Source organism: Myotis daubentonii, chromosome 2 (genome assembly GCF_963259705.1).
Source record: "Myotis daubentonii chromosome 2, mMyoDau2.1, whole genome shotgun sequence".
NCBI lineage: Eukaryota > Metazoa > Chordata > Mammalia > Chiroptera > Vespertilionidae > Myotis > Myotis daubentonii.
Genome location: NC_081841.1, coordinates 108,265,569 through 108,288,843, shown reverse-complemented (window position 1 = coordinate 108,288,843; position 23,275 = coordinate 108,265,569).

The window sequence follows — 23,275 nt, the reverse complement described above, 5'->3', positions numbered from 1 at the left end:
TGCTGATCAACTGAACGCTGTCTCCGTGTCATTCCTTCTTCGCCGACTCCGTCTACGCCTTTGGGAACCCCTGGACCTGCTGGGGTTGGACCCCGGCACTGTCACATGATAACATACAAGTACATGATAAATTGTCGATACTTGATAAGTTGCAGTTGCTCAATAAGGTAAACTAGTACTTGGTATTCGAATCTTTATGCAGTGATACTTGTTCTAATAGGTTGTTTATTGTATTTCTTTTGCTCCCTAAATTCATGAAAGAAATGTCGAAGAGAAGGGAGTTACTGGAAAAGCTAATGAACATAAGTGAAGAGTGCTCTGATATAGAATCAGATGCAGCAAATTCTGAAGTATCATCTGAAAATGAAGCGGATTATATTCAAAGTGAAACATCTGACACTGAAGATAGCGATGAAGAGTCGATCACCAATGATGAAAAGGAAAGTGCCATCAATATGCCCAGGAAAAGGTGTAGGGTGCTAAGTAGTTCAGACTCTGATGAAGAAACTGAACACACCGTTCAGGAGACCGAAACAGCTGCCGATGGTACTGTGTGGTCAAAATTTGATGAAGGTGGTATTCCTGGAAGGTTACCATGTACTTGTATTTTCAAGGGTGTGAAAGGGCCAACAGGCTACGCAAAAAGGAACATTATGGCAGATAATCTTATCAGTGCATTCTCGCTGATAATAGATAACTATATTATCAAACATATAAAGAAGTGCACAGAAGAAGGAGGCCGCCGAGTTTTGAGTAACGATTGGACAACAACATTACCGGAAATACGTGCATGTATTGGGATTTCATATGCTCGTGGAGCCTACGAGGCAAAAAATTTAAAACTCAGTTATTTATGGTCAGCAAAGTGGGGTCCCGAATTCTTCAGGAAAACTATGGCCAGAGAAAAGTTCAAGCAAATCCTACGATTTATTCGTTTTGACAGAAGAACCGAAAGAAGTAGGCACCTACAAACAAATAAGTTTGCCTTGGTTTCGGAAGTATGGGACAAGTTCATTGAAAAGAGTCAAGCTTGCTATCAACCAGGGCAAAATATAACAGTTGACGAGCAATTATTTCCGTCAAAAGCCAGGTGCAGGTTTACACAGTATATGCCTAATAAACCCAACAAATTTGGCATCAAATTCTGGCTTGCATCAGATGTTAGTAGCAAATATATTTTGAATGGTTTTCCTTATTTGGGGAAAGATGAACAGCAACCATCGTCAATGCTTCTCAGTGAACACGTTGTTCTGAAACTTGTCGAGCCATATACAGGCTGTGGAAAAAATGTCACGACCGATAACTTTTTCACTAGCATATCACTCACGACAAAATTATTGGCCAAACAAACAACTCTAGTTGGAACTATTAGAGGAAACAAAAGAGAACTACCCAAAGCAGCCAAACAAACGAAGGATAACATGCATCGTTTTTCCACTCTGCTATATAAATCAGAGAATTGTGTTCTTACAATATATAAAAGCAAACCAAATAGAAGAGTAGCTGTTCTAAGTTCTAGGCATAAATTTGTGAAAATTGATAAGAGTAATAAAAAATGTTACCGGAATCTATTCAATTTTATAACAGCACAAAATTTGGAGTTGATATGGCGGATCAAATGGCCAGAAAATACACAGTAAAAGCTAGTTCTCGTAGATGGCCCCTCCAAATATTTTCCAATATTTTAGATTTGGCTGCTATAAATGCTTGGATCATTTACAAAGAAACGACAGGAATACAAATACAACGAAAAGAGTTCTTGTTTCAGTTAGCAGAACAGCTTTCCACCGAATACAGAGCTGCAAGACAGAAAAATTCATCAGAACATGAAGACCCACAAAGATCAACTGCAACATCATCAAATGCAACCCATTCTAAGAAACGCAAAATTTGTCAAGTACGACTTTGCCACAACAACAAAACAAATAATATATGTGAAAAATGTCAAAAGTATGTTTGCGGAAGATGTACACATAAAAAGATTTCCACTTTCATTTGCATGAAATGTACAAATAATAATGCATAAATTATTTTTTTTCCAAGTGAGGTACATTTTTTTTGTTAATATTTACTAATATCTTGTTATATAACTGTAAATACTATACAAAATATTAAAAATTAATTTTAAACAAATTTCTTTACACATTAGTTATTCTTTCACAATGCAGTCATTTTGACTGCTTTTGGGCAATATAGGTAATATACTAAATTTCAGTCTTTCTAGTGTTAAAACTCCTCTTCTCAAATACTTTCATTTGTCCAGAAGACATCCGAGACAACAGTCCAGTTCTCAAATGAAAGACTAAATTCCAGGGCGGTTCGTGGAGAGCCACATCCCCAGAGCAGGATGAGAAGAAGGAGGGGACAGAGGGGCTACTCAGTCAGATCAAGCCACCAAAAGCAGAACTAGCCTGTCTTGGTTCAATACAGCCACACATGAAAGCAATGCATCTAAATCTGTTTTATCCTTGAACAAGAGTTATATCCTTGAACAAGCAATGAGGAAATGTCAGATAACCAGGCTTTGAATCAGGAAAAGCACAGAGAGATGCTGGATAGGCATGTCAGGTACTGTTTCAGGATGTCATCCCCAGTAACACTGGATCATTATTTCTGAGGTTTGAATAAAATAACACATGTGTAAAGCAAAGTGTTTTTTTTTTGTTGTTTTTTAAATCTGGATGCTGCTATACAAACGTTAGTTATTGGCATAATTTCTAAAACCCTCGGATCCCTGACCCAAACTGAAATCCACATTTGGTCTTTGTGGCACCACACAAGTCTCCCCAGATTCCAGCATGCACTGCTGTGACAGGACCTGCACCCCTCAGCTTCCTTTCTCTCCTCAGACCACTTGGAGCAGGGGAGGTGGGGGGGCCCTGCCCCTAAGGTCACTTCTGCCCCAGGGGCACCAGCCTTCCCCAGCCTTGCCCTGCTGGCTCCTACAGTAACCGGACTGGCCAAGCCTCCTGTTTCACCTGCCCTGCTGGCTACTACTGCCCTGAAACTGTCACCACCTACAGTGGGCACCCCTCTGGCTTCTATTGGCCCAGAGGTGAGTGCCTGGGCTGCAGCTCCCAGAGCTGAGGCTGGCAATGGGGGGTGGCATGGGTACTCCAGGCTCAGCTGGGGGCTTGGTGCTTGCTCATTCAGTGGCAGGGCTGCTTTACAAACTGTCATGACAACTGTGAAGCACATGGTGTCCTTCTGAGACTTTCCCACCACTCATTCCATGGTAAGTGACCTTCACCGGGGCCAAGCCCAAACAGCCTGTTGTGAGCACCAAATTTCATACAATTCTTCTTTTATCTTCAAAATTTATGAGAATTTCCCTTGCTATTCTAGCATATTCACATTGGCTGAAAAGTAAAGATTTTAAATTACATTGCACATTTGGGGCTTGATGCCTTTCAGTAAAGTTGACCACCAGGAAGGTGAGTTTTGCCTATTCTGTGGCTTTATGGACACCAGGCCCAGGGCCATTCAGGCTGGGAAGTCCTGTGTAAGCCATTGGTGAGGTGGTAGTTCTTGTGGCTGAGGTCAGGAGTTTGCCAGCACAGGCCCTGCCAGAGGGCGCCAGAGTGACCAGCTGGGCTGTGTCCTGCCCCAGATTTGGGCCCAGCTGGACTACAACAGGCTGAGTGCCCATCTTTGGACTTTGTTTCTCAGGCGCCAAGTACACCACCCAGTTCCCGGCCCTCGGGGCTACTACAACCCAGACCCACTGACCCAGAGTCTGGATGGCAGCCTGCCCTGCTCCCCAGGCCACTACTGCAGCAGGAGAATCTGACTCAGGCCTGTGTGCCCTGTGCTGCAGGTGCATTTCCCAAAGCGCATTAAGATGCCGTCACCCACCCCTGCCCCCAAACATGGGTGACCTGGACTGTCTCCTGGGAGAAATGGGCCTGAGTCCTGGCTGACCTCTGCCTTTGACCCAGGCATCACTGCCTGCTCTTTCCCCATCACCTAGCCAGCCATCCCAGCCAGCCCTCCTTGCTGGTGTCCACCCCAGGCTGGTTCTGCATGTCAGCAGCATGGACTCCCTGCCCCTTTGACCTGGACAACTACACCAGCACCTGTGTCCAGCTATGGCCATAAGAGGGAAGTGCCCAGCTGGCTCCTCCTGCCTGGAAGGTAGCCCAGAGCCCACACCCTGCCCACCAGGCCTTTTCTGTGCCACCTCTGGTAAGGACTCTAAGCCCTCTCTAGCCACTGTACTGTGAACCTCAGTGAGAGAACTGGTATGAGCCCCATCCTGCCCTCACAAGCTGAGTGACTGCAGGCTTACAGCCACCATTTCCTCTGTAAAGTGAGAATTGATGTCTGTACCTGGCTTGAAGCGGGGGAGGGTGCTTGCTCACTGACTGGCAGCTGGCAGGGCTGTGCTATGTAAACAGCCACTGTTGCCTTCATGGTTGAATGGAAGCACAGGTGAGTCACCACAGATTAACTCAGGGAGCAAGAAAGATCTCTCTAAGGAGGGAAGGGCTCAGTGACTCTTAGCCCATCCTCTCTCACTGCCCCCATGTCTAAGTGACCTGAGCACTGATGTGACCGGACGCTCCCTGTGACCCACCCAGACATGAACTAGACTCTTCCTGTCCCTGAGACACTCTAGACCCCCTTTCTGACTGCAGAGTGCAGTGAGGTCAGACCCCGGCCAATCAGCTGAACTTGTGCTCAGATCTCAGCTCTGCCACCTGCTGACTAGCTCTGAGATGGGAGTGGTCCTCTCATATGTCACAGGTTGGGAGGAGGAGAGGCACAGTCCACCTGAGGCCTGGCATCCTCAGAGATCTGGCACTATGTGACCCCACCTGCCCGAAGGACCAACTCTCCTCAAAATGAACTTACCCTGCCCCAGATCAACCCCAATCTGGCTCTGCTATCCTCTTCAGGCCTCTCCACACCCAGTGGGCCCTGTCAGGCCGGCTACTTCTGTGCAGAAAGAGCAACATCCCCAACTCCAGAGGACAGGCTGACAGGGGCCTCCTGACCCCCAGGAATCTTCTGCCATAAGTCTCCTCAGGCTCCACCCCCAGTCTGCCTTGCCCACCCATCCTGGTCCAGGAACAGCCCTATTCCTCTAGGTTTGCATCTAGACCCTGGGGTGACTGGGAGGAAGCCAGAGGGGAAGGAGGTGCCACAGGTGCCAGGCTGAGAGGTGCTGCATTAGGGCCAGGACCAAAATGCACTGGGTGCTTGCTGTGGTTTGAGTTGTTTGGTGTAGACAGCTGAGAGACGATGGCAGTGACCTTGTCGCACTGGGGATTCATTAGCTCTCGGTGTTAAGAGCCCTGATGAGCCCCTCCAGTTACAGGGAAGGCTGGTCTGGGGTCTCTTCACCTGTTGCATGTTTTGAAGAGGTGGGCCTCAGGGAGGTTGAGCAGAGGTGGGCCCTAGAGGCAGAGCCATTATGGCCCCATCCATCTCTGAGGCTGGGTCCAAACCTGCTGCCCACGAAGAGCCCACTCCCCAGACCTGTGGCCTCCCTGTGTCCTCAGCCTCAGCGTCACACTGGCCCATTCTGTGTCCCACTGGCACCTTCTCCAGCCTCCCAAAGCAGACTGTGCCCTCTGCATGCCAGGCCTGCCCACATGGCTTCTCCTGCAAGGAGACTGGTCTCCAGGCCCCCAGCAGACAGTGCCAAGCAGGTGAGAGGCAGGGAAGATATGGGGGTGTGGGCAAAGGAACACAGCTCTCTGGGCACTGGGCCCCCTGGGATGGCCATTGAGGGTCCTTGTGGCATTTCTCACTCTTGGGCATGTTGTTACTGTGATGCCAATGCGAGGGCTATCCAAGACTTCAGCCTGAACCCTTGCCCTCAAGGCTATTACTGCCCCCTGGGCACAGCCATGGCCACACAGCACAGCTGCCCAATGTCCAGTTATGGTCCTCGGAAGGAACTGAGGAGCATCACTGAATGCCAGCTGTGCCCTGATGGAAAATTCTGTGCACTTGCAGGACTCAAGGCACCAACAGGTATGTCTTGGAGGGCAGGCAAGGCCATAGGCAGCTGGTAGGCTTGACTGGTGGGTCCCAGTCCAGGCTGAGGAAGAGCTGCTTCAGGGAGAAAGTATACAGACCTGAATGATTGGTCGAGATGAGAGAAGAGCAGCATGGGCTTGGCCTCTGAGTCAGAAAATCCAGGGGAGGGTTTTCACAGCCTTCTGACATAAGGCCCTTATGTCAGAAACAGTGTCCCTATCCCAGAAAGTCAGGAATCGTGGGTTTGGCCTGGATGTCTCACTTCTGTAGGAGCTCTGGTCCCAGCCTATGCCCACCTGGCACCTGGTCTGGGGAAGGGAACAGAACCCCAGAAGGATGTCAATATTGCTTGGAAGGTGGCTCTGCTCTGGTAGCTACCCGCCAATCTGGCCAGCACCCTGCCATCCTGGTAGGCAAAGAGTTTGTTTCTTCTGATGGACAGGGAACAGTGACCACAGAGTGAGGCGCTGGATCCATTCCAGGGTCTGGAACCAGACAGCAACGAGGGGTGGGGGTAGAGGAGGGGTGGGAGGGACAGAGCCCTGCCTGTCATGGTGGAGCCCCCCCCCACTGACCTTCAGGCCACTGGCAGACATGCAGGGTCAGGCCATGCTGAGTGCAGGATGCCAGGACTTAACTGCTTTGCAGACAAAGTCACTGGAAGGACATCAGTGTCCAGACCTGACAACATTATCTCCTCCCATGCTACCCCTGAGCAGGACTAGGCTGACCATCCTGGGGACGAGGCTGGAGGGTGGGAGACTCTGAGGTGGGAGGAATCAGGAGTGAGAGGCTAGGAAGGGTCCCTGGCCTAAGCTTTGAGTCCGTCCACTGTCCACAGCTGCGTGCCCCTCATCAACACTTTGCAGCTGAGGCCCTTGTGTTTGACCCACATTTTTCCAGTGTTTCCTGCACTGGGGGGACTGTCCCTGCCACCCCCATGGAGTGGCTCTTTGGGAGATCCTGCCCCCCTGGGCACTTCTATCGTCTGGGATTGGCTGACCTCCCTCCATGTCCTCCTGGCTCCTACACTTCCTGCACCCACGCAAGAAAATGTCACAAACCTGTGGATCTCCCCCATTTCCTCAGACAAAGGCCTGGCCTGTATTTGCAGTCAGTAACCCTGTTTACATTCCCTGGGCAGGAGCCCCTGCAATAAAGAGGCCAGGCCCCCACGCCAGACCCTAGCCCACCACACAGCACCTTCTCTGGCCTCCTTCTGCCCCCACCTTCCCTGTCTCTTAGGTTCTAATATTAGCCTTGCCCACCCCTTCACAGGTTCTGTGAAGCCCTGCCCCCCAGGCACCTATGGCCAGGTGCCTGGCCTGAGCAGCCTGACTGGATGTCAAGCCTGTTATGGGGGCAAGCTCTGCCCTTGGGCCAATGCTACAGAGGCAGGCAGACAGTGCTGGGAGGGTTTTTTCTGTTCTAGAGGATGGCACTGAAGGTACTGGTACCCTCCTGCTGGATACTGAATCCTGGCCCCATTTCCTGAGCCCATGACTGGGAGGTGGAGAACAGTCAGGACCCTCTAGTCTAGCCACTCACTGGTCAACCAGAGAGATAGATGAATCTGTTTTCTCAGGGACACCTAGGGCACCTGTTCTGGGTCACCGTGCTCTCGGGCTCTTGGACTTGGCAGTCAGAACACCTTGGCCCAGCAGTTAACATTGCAGTGGCTTCTGTCTACTCCACCCATTGTCCATCCTGGGTGGGACCTCCAGGAGCCCTGGAATTTGCCCAGGCTGAGGGCAAATTCCAGGCCAGACCCAAGGAAGCTCATGGTAAGGGTCATGGTAAAGTGCTCCTTGGCCAGACCACACATTCGAGTTGCCTAGTACATACTGATGCTGGGGTCTGGGAAGAGCCAGTCGATGAAATCAAAATATTTGGGGTAGGAACCAGCCCAGGTTTGGTCAACATATTAACCTCTCCAAGTGATTTTCAGGCGTAGCTGAGGGATCATTCAAGGGTTTTCATCTTCTGAGGGTCAAGTCCTCTTTGAAATCCAGAAACCAAAGGACAAAATCCAATGATCAAGTCCAACCCCTGTCTCTGGCAGAAGGGGAAACTGAGGCTCGGGAAGAGGGTCCACTTTGCCTAAAGACACATAGTCAGTAGACAGGCTGGGTGCTCAGATCCTCACCGCCAGCTCCAACAGTTGCATATGCTCAGCAATAGCCCAGAACCAGCCAGCTCCCATCCTCGGTGAACAAACAGCACCGTTGGCCAGCCACTTGGGGCAGGGCCCATGTGTGTGTGTGTGTGGCGGGGGGGGGGGGGGGGAGGGGGCGGGGGGCAGAAGAGAAGACACAGCGAGGCAGCTCCAGAAACCAGAAGAACGTTAGTCCTTGAGACAGCACAGGGAGGTCTCCAAAGGCCTCTGAGGCAAGAGCTGAAGTGGGGGGTCGCTGGTCAAGCCCTTGCCCCTAGATGGCAGGGTTTGCGCCTTCCATGGGAGCCTTGCCTTCCTCAGGTACTCCTTCCAGGTGCCACTGCCCAGGTCAGGAGAAGCTCCCTCTGACTTCTTCCCTTCGGTGACAGCAACATAGGCTGCAGTGGAGGGTAGGTGCAGAAGGTGTGGCCTCAAGAGGGACACCTCACAGGTGTGCCTCCGGAGCTAGCTGCCCAATTCCCCTGTGCCCAGAGCTTGTACCAGGGGCACAGAAGGGATTGCTCGAGCACCCACTCCTCACCCTGGGCTTCCCAAAGGCAGGGGTAGTTTGTCTCTTGGTTCCAGAGGCAGCTGGCCCATGTCCTCAGGGCCACTACTGCCCCAGGGGCTCAGCCATGCCCCAGCCCTGCCCACCTGGCACCTTCAGCACACACATTAAGCTTGGCTCAGAGGTAGGGAGACTCCAGCCCAGGGAGAAGGCTGGGTGTGGGGAGGGCCCTATTTAGATCTAACCCCCAAAGCCAAAGGTTGCCATGGGGATTGGAGAACAGGGTACCTTCAGGTCTTGACTCAAAGTTACTTTCATAGGGAGGCCTTCCCTAGCCCCAGCTTAACAAAGTGCTTTACATCTTGGCCTTACGTATTTTCTGTATTCCCCACTAACACATAAAACTAGGCAGTTTGTCTTTTTGCTCCCTTCTCTAAAGTCAGAATGGTGCCTGGCACATAGCAGGCTCCCAGAACATGTTACTGAACACTCGCATAACTAGTGCAAGCTAAATTTGGAGCCTTGGAGGGAGCAGCAAACCCCTTGCAGTGGGTGCACTTGGGGACTGTGGGGAGCACAGGGAGGGTGCGGGTGTGGGTGGGGCAGAGTGAGCTAGGAGTCAGCTTTGCAGTGCCCGGTGCTGCTATCTGGGAGAGATGAAAGCAAAGGAGGATTCTGAGCAGTAGAAGTAACGAGACACTCATTCCCCTCATTTTCTGTGACTTACATTCATCTATAATTTATAAAGTCCACCATGGGATGCACAAAATCCAATTGAAATCACCAGGTTCCAAAAGCAGCTTTAATATCTGGTTCTGTTCAAAGCTCCTCCAAATGATGGCTTGCACTGCACTTCTGAATGCCCCTCCTACTAGAAATAGTCCCCAAACTCCTGGCTTGTGGAGGACCACAGGAACCCCAAACTGGGGTGCTCTGTCCTCCACACCCTTGCCTGGAGGCAGATCAGGGTAACAGGCATCCCCTAGTGTTACCAGTTAAACTACAGACGGACATGGAAGCAAAGAGAAAAAAGAAGGCAAGACGAACAATGTGTTTCGGAGTGTTTGGAGGGTCAAATCCTGGTTACCAGGAGCCCATTCGCTGTTGCAGTGTGTGTGCCCCCTCCCTGAAGAATGAGCAAGCAGGGTTCAGTGAGGCCTGTCAGAGGTGTTGTAGATGGAGGGGCAGGAGCTAGGGTGAGATTTTCTCTGGCCCGGGGTCCTTTTAGTTCATCTTGTGTGGCCCCTGCATCCCTGTCCTAGAGGGAGCTGGGGGCCAGCACCTTAATGGGGATTCTCCTACAGACTGCCGGCTCACCATGCCTGCCAGGCCACTACTGCCACTCCCTGGCCTCACCAGCCCTTCTGGGCTCTGCAGCCCAGGCTTCTTCTGCCTCCGTGGGGCCCGTGTCCCTGGTGGCTCACGGGGAGACCAGACCGGTGGCCCATGCCCTTCAGGTACCCCAGGGGGCTGATCTGAGGAGGAGCCTGAAGAGGTGGGCATGAGCAAGCTCCAGGGCTGCCACCTGGACAAGGGCCATAGGAGGTTTCCAGAGGTCCCCTGGGCCCTGCAGGAACTGGGTTGAGCATGAGGCCACTCAGAGTGCCAGGAAGTAGAGCATCTTGTGGCCTTGATCTGTCTGGTCTTCTTCCTTTTCAGGACACTTTTTGCCCCCCCCCCGGCACTGTTACCCCCAGGCCCTGCCCAGCAGGCACCCATAACAACCTGGCTGTCCAAGGCCACTGTGAGGCTTTTCCTGAGGGGTGAGTGCTGTGAGCCCTTTGGGACCACATGTCCAACTGGGCACACATTTGCTTTTCTGCTATTGCAGGTGATGCTCACTAAGACTCCTTTCCACCTGAGTTTTCTGTGATTTTGAGAAGACACAGAAGAATTTCTACAACTTCCCCCAGCTGTCCTTCTTTATGTCTCTCAACCTCTGTGTTGGATGTCACTGAGTCACACCCAATTTCAAACCTGGATCTCTTTTGCTACCATTTAAGTCTTTTAGCCTTAACACACCCTTCACTAGTGCTTGAGCTGCAGCAGAGCTGTGTCTCCAGCCTGAACTAATCCTGAGGCCAGAGATGAAGGGTGAGCCTAGCACCCATTTCCTCCCCACTCCTCTGAGTCCTCTCCTCTCTACGCATCTCCCTGCAGCTTCTTCTGCCCAGCGAACACCTCCTCTGTGGTGGCCACTACTGCCCTACCTCCACCTCCTTTGCTTCTCAGTTCCCTTGTCCCAGAGGCACCTACAAGCCACAGAGAGGGTGTGTCCAGCAGTCAGACTGCACCCGCTGCGAGCCAGGTAAGGGGGCAGGGACACACCCCTGCCCAGCCACATTAGGCCCTACCCTCCCTGGCCAGCAAGGGCAGGACTCTGGCCTGGCTCAGATGGGGGTGGTTTAGCCATAGCCCACAGTGCAAATCAGATTAGCCCACATTTGCTGGTGGGGGAGGTGCCACCATCCCTGCACCCCCCTGAAAATCCCTAGAGACAGTGTTTTTTCCTCTCCCCTGCAGGCTCCTACTGTCTACTGCCTGAGTTGGCAGCAGTGTCTGGGCCCTGCAGTGCAGGGTTCCACTGTACTTGGGGATCGTGTGTCTCAAATCCCATGGATGGGATCACAGGAGACCTCTGCCCTCCAGGCCACTTCTGTCCCCAGGCCAGCCCCAGGCCTACTCCGTGCCCCCCGGGTGAGTCACCGACTGGTGAACACCAGCAGTGCAGAGTCTGTTCTGGGCTCCTGAGAGGGGAAGTAGAAGCCCAGACTTGAGAGTCCTAGGGGGACACAGAATAAACGCCCAGCGTCCACCCTGCACCCTTTTAGTGTGAGGCTGGGGGTGGTAACAGTGTGTGTGTGTGTGTGTGTGTGTGTGTGTGTGTGTGTGTGTGTCGGTGGGGCGGGGGGGAGGACAGACGGCAGAGGCACAGCGGGGAGTGAGTGATGCTGGCAGAGGAGAAGGGGAATGACATGTACCTCAGCTGTCAGCTGAGTCCAGGCTCCAGCACATCAGGTGACAGGATGGCCTAGGAGGCCAGGGAACCTTAGAGTCACTGATGTGTGGGGCTGAGTGGGCAGAGCAGGATCACAGCTTTGCCATCCGAGATGGGGTACCATGGGTCTACATCTGGGAGGCCTTCTGGAGGTGGCCACTGTGTGTGGACCTGCAGGCTCTCTCCTGCCCATCCCTGGAGCCATATTGCTGGATGACTGCCAGCCCTGCCTGGCTGGCTGGTTCTGCTTCTGGGCCGGCCTGAGCACTCTGGAGGCTGTATGTGAAGGAGGCTGGTTCTGCCTCAGGGCCTCGGTCTCAGGACACAGTCCACATAGGGGGGCCCTCCTGTGGGACTACCAGTGGGCTGGACTGGAGGGAAACGTGCCCCTTGTAACCTGGACTGTCTGTGGGAAGGACAGAAATACCACGTGTTAGCAAGGCAGGTGCCTCTGGGGCCAAGAGTTCAGAAAGGGAGACAGACATGCTTGGGTCAAGGTGAGAGGAAGGGAAGAAAAAGAAATATTTTAAAAGCCAGACAAAGATGGAAAAACCAATCTTTGGGGGAGGGAATAAATGTATTCTCAGGCCACACACTCTGAGGGCACAGGAAGGGTCCTCACCCTTCCTGTGAGACCTGGGCCCAGGGATGAAGGGTGAGTCAGAACACCAAAGATCAGACTCCAAGGACAAAGGTGCATTTGAGTTCCCCTGAGCAGAACCAGCATGATTCTGTCTTCTGGGGCCTCATTTCTCAACTATAAACTGAGAACGCAATGACCTAGGAGTGTGATCCACCACAGGCACCATGAACCACACTAACCGGAGGGAGAGAGAAGGGGTCATCCGGGCTCTGGCTGAGAGGAGATGGAGAGTCTCCCAGGAGGAAACAACTGTGTCCTTGGCTTTTCCAGGCACTCTGTGCCCGACTGGGCACTCCTGTCCCCAGGGCAGCCTGGAACCCCAGCTCTGCCCTCTGGGGCAGTATCAGGATGAACCTGCACAGATTCTCTGCAAGACATGCCCAGCTGGAAAGTGAGGAGCTGTCACTGGGACTGAGTGCTTCCTATATCTGGGTGACATCTGACTTTTATTTATTATTTTTTATTTTGTTTTATTGCTTAAAGTATTACAAAGAGTATTACATATGTCTCTTTTTTTTCTCCCCTTGACCTTCCCCTGGCCTCCTCTACCCCCCAGTGTCTTGTGTCCATTGGTTATGCTTATATGCATGCGTACAAGTCCTTCGGTTGATCTCTTACCCACCCCACCAACCCTCCCTGACCTTCCCGCTGTAGTTTGACAGTCTGTTCGATGTTGCTCTGCCTCTGTATCTATTTTTGTTCATCAGTTTATAATGGTCTTTATTATCCATAAATGAGTGAGATCATGTGGTATATTTCTTTCATTGACTGGCTTATTTCACTTAGCATAATGCTCTCCAGTTCCATCCATGCTGTTGCAAATGGTAAGAATTCCTTCTTTTTTACAGCAGTGTAGTATTCCATTGTGTAGATGTACCACACTTCTGACTTTTCTTGTTTTCCCCCCACTGAAGCTGGAGGGGTTCAGACATGTTGCAGGGATCAATGACTATAGCACTAAAGGCCCCCACTGCCCTGCGGAGTCCAGTGTAACAAACATTCTCATGCCAACACAGGGGTGTTGGGAGGCCGCGGGCATCATTCCCAAGACTCAGTGAGACAGGAAGCTGCTCTCCACCTTGGCACCTATTTCCTCTCACCTCAGATGGTCCTGTGAGGGTGTTGCTTCTGCTCAAATCCTCCATGTCCCAGGAGCTTCCTTTGTCTGGTGGAGCCTCTTTCTGGAAAGCCTGGGGATGTAGAGGCAGTGACTCTTTCATTCCTGACCACCACTGGCTATGTCCACAGGTTCTGTCCCTTCGGGATCCAGGGACCAGGAGCCAGGTCGATTTGGCCAGTGGACTGTCCTGCTGGCTACTACTGCCCTTTGGGTACCCAGACCCCCAAGCTGCACCCATGTCCCAGGGGCACCTTCTGAGAGAGGCCTGGTGCACACAGTGCTGAGGATTGCTGGCCCTGTCCCACAGGACAGTTCTGCTCAGACTCAGGTGACAATAGCCCTCTCTGGGATTTGGCAAGATCCTTAACTGATTTGTTTGTTTTGCAGGTGGACATCCTAGGTCCCCTCGCATATAGAGGACACTGCTTGAGGCATGGGCATGTGGGGATCAACAAAAATGACCTGGCCCCAACCCCAGGAGTTCACAGCGGGAAAGAGGATGAAAAGACAGACCTGAAGGCTCCAGCCAGACACACTCTGATTTCCAGCAGATTGGGGGTGAGGGGCATTCTGCTGGCCTAGGAAGGGGGGTGGAAGCTCTTGGAGCACTTGCTGCAGCCTTCAAAGGTACCCAGCCTTGTTCAGGAAGCAGGGGCTCTGTCTAGAGCAGTGGTTCTCAACCTTCCTAATGCTGCGACCCTTTAATACAGTTCCTCAGGTTGTGGTGACCCCCAATTTCATTGTTACAAATTGAACATAATTAAAGCATAGTGATTAATCACAAAAACAATATGTAATTATATATGTGTTTTTCGATGGTCTTAGGTGACCCCTGTGAAAGAGTCATTCGATCCCCAAAGGGGTCGCGACCCACAAGTTGAGAACCGCTGGTCTAGAGCTTCCGGAGCAGGACTGCAGGGGACCCTGTCAGGAAAGAGCCCAAGGATAAGAGGGTAAACACAGCAGTGACCGTGCAGAGTGAGGAAGGGGAGGGAGTGTGATGTGCATTTGCCAGCTTTAGTTGTCTAGTCCATATCTATAGACATCACCTAGAACAAGATACACCTGGGCAGGAAGTAGACAGAGCATGATGCTGGGAAGCAGAAGAAAGAAGGTGTGAACTCCCCCAATGGTCTCCAGGCCCCCAGGGAGCACAGTGTATTACACCAGAATAAGTCTGGGGTGTGAGTCACTAGCCAGGGTAGCAGAGCCTCCCATGACTCAACTATCACAGTATGGCCTGTATTTCTAGATTCTTAAACCAATGCTGCTTTGCTTCGGCTCTGCATGATCCATGGGTTGTGCTAGACAAGCCTTTAAAAAAAAATGTTTGTATTGATTATTTTAGAGAGAGTGAGGAAAGGAGAGGGATAGAGAAATAGAAACATTGATGAGAGAGAAACATCCATTGGCTGTCCCCTGTACGCCCCTACTGGGGCTCAAGCTCACAACCTGGGCATGTGCCCTAATGGGGAATCAAACCACGACCTCCTGGTTCATGGGTCAACGCTCAACCACTGAGCCACACCAGCAGGGCCAGGGGGGAAGGGAAGGAGAGGAGGGATAGAAACAGAGTGAAACATAATTGTGAGAGAGACACATTGATTGGTTGCCTCCCGCAGGGGCCGGGACAAACCTGCAACTGAGGTGCGTGCCCTGGGCTGGAATCAAACCCATGACCCTTCAGTCCGTGAGCCAAACCAGCCAGGGCCAGACAGGCCTTTTAATTCATTTATCCTCACCGCAGGGCTACTCTTTTACAGATCAAAAGTTTGAGTTCAGAAAGGCCTTCTACACAGCTGCATAGGTAGTGAGCTGGAGAGTCAGGAGGGGACACCCAGTCTGGCTCCAGGGTCCTGTGTCCTGAGCTCCATGTCACACTGTGCCTTCAAGCTTGGGCACAGTGTGAGACACTTTCACACTCCCTTTCTCCGTTCCTTCTCATTTAAAGCCGGGCTCACTGTCTCCACCCCACTGCACAGGGGCCGGGAAAAGCTTCCCAGATGGGCCATGCACAGCAGGTTATTACTGTCCTCCTGGCTAGACCTCAGCCACCCCCACATCTTTCCAGTGCCCCTGTGGCTTCTACTGTCCCGAAGGATCTTCGCAGCCAAGGGCCTGTGAGAGCGAAACATTCTAGCCTCAGGAGGCAAAGGGGTCTGTGAACTCAGCCCTGCCGGATTCTACTGTGAAACCTCCAGCACAGGTGAGCTCACTGGGGCTGCGCACAAGGCCCCCATGGGGTGCTGGGTCCTCTGCAGAAACAGTGCCACCTTTTCAGAGAGAGAGGGGAGGAACCACCCTGACGAGGTGGTTCCTGAGGGTGACACAAGAACCCTGGTGTTCCCATATGCACTTATTTAGATTTAGTTTCAGGATGTATCTTAGGAGTTCTTTGTTTTTTTAAAATATATTTTATTGATTTTTTACAGAGAGGAAGGGAGAGGGATAGAGAGTTAGAAACATCGATGAGAGAGAAACATCTATCAGCTGCCTCCTGCACACTCCCCACTGGGGATGTGCCCGCAACCAAAGTACATGCCCTTGACCGGAGTCGAATCTGGGACCCTTCAGTCTGCAGGCTGACACTCTATCCACTGAGCCAAACCGGTTAGGGTAATCTTAGGAATTCTTAAGCCAGAAGCATGGTTGTTATGATCAGTGTCATGATCCACATGTAGCCCTTGACAACTGAGCAGAGTAGAGGGTGGGGACTCTGAAACAAGCCAGGTACAAGGGAAAGGCATGTCAGGATTCAGCCAGGAAGGGGGTGCACGTGACTCATCAGGATACCAGTGCCCAGGGTGGTGGCCCTAGGGCCCTGGGATGTAGTTAGCTGTGGCCCCACTCAGTTTCCCCAAGGTATATGCTGTAGGTGTGATGGCTTTAGCTATCTCCACTGTCCCAGCAGAGAGGCCTGAGCAGGGGGGACCTATAGGCCACAAGTGAACCCAGGGGTGGTGGTCCCAGTGCGACCAGCGTGAACAAGTGCCGCATCCTAGAGAAGGGAGCTTTATGCTCAATAGCCAGGGTCCCTGGAGGGCCACAGAGGTTTCCTGGACATTGTACCTTCTACTGCAATGGCAGATGGTCAGCCACTGAGGGCCCCTCCCCGGCAACATGCCTAGAAATTAGACGAAGAATAAAGCACCTGAGGGCTGACCCAGGGAAGGTTCAGAGCCTAGATGCTCAGGTAGGGCTCCCATTGCCAGCTCGGTCTGACCCTGCCATTGTCCCCTAGGCTCCACAGCCACTGGCCCCAGTCTGTGACTCCAGGGATACTTCTGTCCCATTGGCTCCCACTCAGCCATCGCCTACCCATGCCGCCGGGGGACATTCAGGCCTAGGTGGGTAGATGGTGGCGGGGGGTGGGGGCGCTGCTGCTGAGCTGGACTGTGAGCTGTGCCCCGCAAGTTAGTGGACTCCGGACCATGGGCTCTCAGGAAGCCTAGGCTGAAGGCTAAGGAAGGAATGAGGGAAAGCAAACAGGTCCATGAGGGAATAAGTTCAATAGCTGGTCAAGGAAAGGAAAGTCAGGTCCACATGGGCCAGAGCCCGGGGACCTCCACATGCACCTCTAGGGCCCAGGACAAGACCAATTCTGTGTGCTCTTCAGGGACTAGGTGTTGCTGGAGGGAGCACTGCCCTGATCAAGGCAGCTTCACATCTCTTCAGGGGTGGGGAATATCTGGCCCTCATATAAGGCCCTTGAAATCATTTGGTCTGGCCCTGCCAAGGCATTAGGGGTAAGTTAATTCAATGCTTGACCAAATATAGCAGGCTAATTTTTAAGTGGATAATTTTGTATGGCCCATGAATGATAACATAAATATCCAAATGGCTCTTGGCAGAAAAAAAATTCCCCACCCCTGATCATTCTGCCCCTCACTCCCCATCACACCAGCACCCTGCGCTAGTCTGAAAACCTGGCAGAGGGGAGTGGGCATAGGCCAAGAGAGGCAGGGCTGGTGCTAGAGCAGGAGGGAGGTGAAATGGTCCCTCTGCCCCTTGAATCTGCTACTTTAGGGATGTTTTGCTTATTGGAAGGGCTGTCCCGGCCCTTGGGGTTCTGCCATGCCTCCCACTACTGCGTAGGGGGAGCAGTGCCTCCCACCCCATCAAACAATAGGTAGGTGACACTGGGCACGGTAACCCAGACAGCAGTCCACCCTGGAGCACCCATGTGTTATGGGACCACAAAGGAGGCTGGAGTCCTGAGGGGCTGGTGGGCTGTCCCACCAGGGTTGAAGTGACCTGAAAGCAGGACCCTCTCAGTTGCATGTCTCCAGGGCCTGGCACAGGGCCCAGTGATAGCTTATTATAATGATTCTGGTATGTATCTTTCCCACATTTAACATCTCCAAAATCAGCAGCATCTTATAAGCCAGCGGTTCTCAACCTGTGGGTCGCGACCCCTTTGGGGGTCGAACAACCCTTTCACAGGGGTCGCCTAAGACCATCGGAAAACACATATATAATTACATATTGTTTTTGTGATTAATCACTATGCTTTAATTTTGTTCAATCTGTAACAATGAAATTGGGGGTCACCACAGCATGAGGAACTGTATTAAAGGGTCGCGGCATTAGAAAGGTTGAGAACCACTGTTATAAGCCATGGCATCTGGCAATCATAACAGTGATTTTTCCTTTGGAATCATTCACCTTTCAGTAGATGACATCTTGGGTTTGATGACATGTATCTGTCACAGCAGGTAGCACTCACAGAGTCTTTACTCAGATCACACACACTGACTCAGCATCCCCATAGCAGCCCCATTGTAAACAAGAAGACATCAAGGAGCATGTAGGCTAATGGACTTTCTCAAGGTCACGTAGTGAGAAATCAACCTCATTATACTGTAGGGCAGGGTGGTGGAGAGTCAGCTGGGTAGATGGACACACAGATGAGTGTTGATGGGCATTGGTGTGTTAGTTGATTGGCTCTGACTCTCATTTTGTTACTGACTTGGCTGTATAATCTCAGACATGCATGCCCTTGCCCTCTTGTCCCTGGCTTCCCTTTTAGAGCAGAGACTGCCCCTTCCTCTGGAAGTCACTGATTCCACAAAAAAGAGACCCGGCCAGGAGATAAGGAAAAAAGAGGAGGGGGTACTGGGTCAATGCTATGATTTAAGAAGAAACATCTCCCAGGTCTTATTTGGCACAGTTAAAAGCACATATTAACAGAGAAATTTTGCATGTTTTGTTATTTGCAATGTAGCCTCATTTTACATCAATGCCATGTCTTCCCTGCTAAGTGCCAACCTCAGTCTTTTCAGCCTGAGGCCTTAACTTGAAGTCTTTCTTTCTTCTTTCTGGCTGCACAGGTTGAGGCTCCAGAACTTTCTGGGAATGACATCTGCCCCCGTGGCCTCTTCTGCCCCAGGGGAAAGGGTGCCCCAGTGCCATGCCAGCCTGGGTTTTACTCCTCAGTCCCAGGCCTGGCCAGAGAGGACCAGTGCCAGCCGTGCTCCCAGGGCACTACTGCAACAGCCCTGGGATGTTCCACACCCTGGAAGCAGGGCTCTGCCGTGCAGGGTGAGGGGACCTACGATGGCCTGAGAAAGGAGGAGGGTCCTTAGTCAGGCTGCCAGGGCACCATGTCATAGATTAATCCTAAGCATTCAGGGTCTCTCCCAGATGCTCTGGGGAGCCCAGTCCAGCAGGACTGCATTCCCCAGGCATGTGGGCACCCCATGTGCCATCTCTTAGATACAGAGCTGAACTGAACACACCCTTACAGGCTCCCCCCCCCCCGCCCCCGCCCAGCACTGACCTTCCCAGTCCAAGGAACTCTGGGTGTGCCGGCCAGCCTGTGGTTCCATTTGGCCCCAGGGTAGCCTTCACAGCTTCCATGGCCCCCACATACTCTGCCAACAGGCATCCCAGACTCCTGCTAGGTGCATTTTGCCTTATTGTTGAAAGGGATGGAGACTGGCCACAGACACCAGTAAGCTTGGCCAAATTCTGTGTGAAGCCCCATCTGCTCAGGGGCCCTGAGGACGGAGAAGGTATGAAGGGTGCTGTGCTTATTCTGGAAGACATTGCCACTTCTAGATTGCCTTCTTGAGCCCCTACTACTTAGTTTCCTATTGAAGGGGCCAGAAGTAAGTTGAGAGTTGAGAGCCTTTCATCACAGGGACAGGTAATGAAGGACTAGTTCTCAGGGGCACAGTGACATTGGGCCACAATGGATGGGGTACCTCAGGGCTCAGTATAGATGAAACCTCTCATTCCCTGGGCTGGGTTCCATCCTGGAACTTCATGCTGTTGGCGAGGCCAATGACCTTCCTATTAAATGAGGCTGATCATGCTGTGGAAGGAGGACAGGGGAAAAGTTGCTGAGGGATCTACGCCCCCCTGAGGACAGTGCTACTATCCTCCCTCACATGATCAGTCTTGTGTCTATACCTTCCTGCTCACCTCAAGTTCCCAGTGGGTGTCCAGAAGGTGAGCGTATATGAGTCTTGGAGGGAAGACACAGGCATGAGAAACAGGACATCCCAGTCAGTCCCTTCCCAGATTCTGGGCAGCCACAGCCTGTCTACACAGCGAGACCAGGAACCTGTCAGAGCCCCACCCCAGGTGCAGATTCTCTCCCTTATCCCTACAGACTCTAAGTAATGACCCTGCAACCTCAGTGTTGACACCCCTATACAGGCACATGTGCGTAAACCATGTACACACCTCAGCTGCCCTGACAGATCTCCCACGGAGGCCCACCCTCCACTAGCCTAGACTCTGAGCCCTCCTTGCCTCCTCCCTCCACCCCCTCCTTGCCCTCCAGCTGTGCCCTCTGCACTCCTCAGGGCTGCCCTGACATTTGTGCCATAAATAATGGAAGGTGTGGGGTGCAGGGAGCAGCTGTGTGGCCAGATGCTCAGTGCTCACTCACTCCGGCCTTCCCTGCAGGTCACTACTGCCCAACAGGGACATCCTCTGCTCTTTTCTGCCCAGAGGGAACCCTGAACCTCTGGGGAAGGTGACTTCTGCCTCAGGGCCTACTAGCCCTGCACTGCAGGGAAGTATTGCCCTGGTGAGGGAAATGGACAGCCTGAGGGTAGGTACCAGCACCAAGCAGAGCTGTATCCTGCCCCCCCTGCAGACTTCCCTAGGTCTGCCCTCACAGGCCACAGTGCAGTCCTAGTCTGGCCTCCTGCCACTCCCTACCTGGAACTCTGCTCCTCCCACCCTCCCCTACTCCCTCCCTCCCCTAAAAGGCCTCACCATGAAGGTGTGACCTGAACAAGTCGCATGTCATCTGGGGCCTCAGTCTCCCCCTGTAAGATGGGATGATGACAGTACTCACCTCCCTACTTGCTATGGAGAATGCAGACTGAGAACAGCACCTGGTGCCCAGGAAGGGCCCCCAACTGCCCTTCTGGTTTTGGTCTTCACCCTAGATTCCATGCAGAGCCTGCTTAGACCAAGGACACCAGCTGTTCAGGAATTCCTTGTTTTCCTTCTTCCTTCTTCCTACTTTAATTTCCACGACTCTCTGGGGTTAGGGGACAATAGGCAAGGAGCAGAAGAGGGCAAGATAGGGGCCTCCCACAGTGCAGGCAGCTGCCCTAAAAGTCTATGTCTTTCTACATCCAAGGACCTGCTCAGCTAGTACTACTGTGAAGGGGGAGCTGCCAGCCCCACTCCCAGGAGAAACTGCCTTCCCCATCAATGGACCCTGTCCCCTTGGCCACCACTGCCCGAAGGGGACTCTGCATCCTGTGCCCTGTCCCCTGGGGACAATGAGGAGTAGCCCAGGTGAGGCTCTGCTATGTGCTTCCCCTACTCCCAGCTGTGGGCCCCTTCTTTTTCCAAATCTGCCCCAGTCCCTGGGAACAGACACAAACAGCACTGCAGGAGCCTCTGTTGGCCAGGGCTTCTGGGGTTCCCACTGGGGGGGGTGTCTTTGGGGCCCACAAACTGTCTAATGCTGGGCTCTGCCCACAAACGCCAGCTGTGCTGCTGGGCAACCCGAGGCAGAGACACCTTGAGGGAGTCCCTGTCTAGCAGCTGCTTCATTCAAGACACATTGTACCTAGGCTTTATTCTGGCACTGGGGTACAACAGTGATTTAGAAAGTGAAAAGGTTCCATCTTTGGGGCCGAAATCCAATGTGAGGACAAAGAGCCTGTGCCCTTCTACCTCCCTATCCAGGTGGCATCTCCCAGGGGAGCTGTGAGCCCTGTCCAGCCGGCTCCTTCTGCCCCAGCCTGGGCCTCAGCTCTCCCACTGGCTCCTGTGTGGTGGGCTCCAAATGCCCCATGGACTCCAAGGCCTCTAGCCCCATGACTCTCCCCTGCCCTGAGGTACCTCTCCAGGAGGTGGGGGAGGGAGTCCAGTCCCCAAGGCCCTCCAACTGTGAGCCTCAGGCTGGATCTCAGTGCCCCACAGGAGAAACCTTACCATCCCCATCTCCTGGCTCTGACTCTTTCCCCAACAGCCCTACCCAGCCTCCTGGCCTCTTGTACTCCAGTCACCAAGACCTGAACAGGCCAGAAGGCAGGACAACATCCCGGGCCTCCTGAGCCCCTGAGCACCTCAGCCACACCCAGCCTGGCTCTCAGAAGTGCCACTTTGTGTTCAATACCCAGGGTCACTTCTGCCAACCAGGGTCTGCTTGGCCTGTCCCATGCCACCGAGGGGAGTACCAGCCATCCCTGGGCTCTGACACCTGCCTCCCATGTTCACCTGGCTTTCACTGCCCTCATCCTGGCTCCAGAGTGCCCAGGCTCTGCCCAGCACACACCTACTGCCTAGCCGGTATGCCCAGGGTCCCTCTTCTTTCTCCCCAACACACCCCTCTTATTTTCTTTCATTCAAACTCCATAGAGTGCCTACTGCATGCCAGGCACTATGCTCACACTGGGAACATCAATAATATATAGCATGCTCACAGCCTTCAAGCTCCCCTTGCCTCCCCGCAAGTCTGGCTGAGCCTGCCCCGCCCTGTTTCTCTTCTCTTCATCTTCTCTGAATCATGGTCAATGCCCTGCTCTTCCCTACACTCAGCCTAGGCAGAGTGAACTCCTGCAGCAGAGGTGATAGCACACAGGTGGTGTCACTATGCCAGTCTGGGTTGATAATCTGGGAATCGCTCCCTGTGCACCACATGAAACAGGGCTCTGCGGTGGTCTCACTGTGAACACAAGTTTGTTGTCCATGAGTCTGAGTCCAGTCATCCTGAAAACACTGGGCATGAGCTCACACTCACACACAAACTTGCACATGCACACTCACATACAGATTTGCATACATGCACACGCTATACACAGGTACATGCAAATGCACACACAGAAATGTACACACATATATGTGGTCCCTAAGTAGCCTAACAGACAAATAAATGTCCACAAATAGGTGTTAATAGTCTTTGTCATGGCTTAGGAGTTGTACATGTATTACCTTTGCACATATTTGATCCACAGGTGATGGTTCCCCCCAGGACTATGGTATGAAAGATATATGTGCCCATTTTATCTTATCTTATCTTATCTTATCTTATCTTATCTTATCTTATCTTATCTTATCTTATCTTATCTTATCTTATTTTGTTTTATTTTCTAGAGGCCTGTTGCATGAAGAGATTTGTGCAATAGGCCTTCCCTTCCCCTGGCTGCCGGCACCGGTTTTCCTCCGGCACCCGGGACCCAGGCCTTTGCTCCGGCTGGAGCCGCCTTCAGTCTTCACTCCACCACTTCGTGCCTATGCTCCCCTCCGCCATCTTTGTTGGGTTAATTTGCATACTCTCCCAATTGGCTGATGAGCGTAGCAGAGGGATGGTTCATTTACATGGTTGTCTATTATTAGGTAAGATTTTTCAATCCTCACCCGAGGATATGTCCACTGATTTGAGAGAG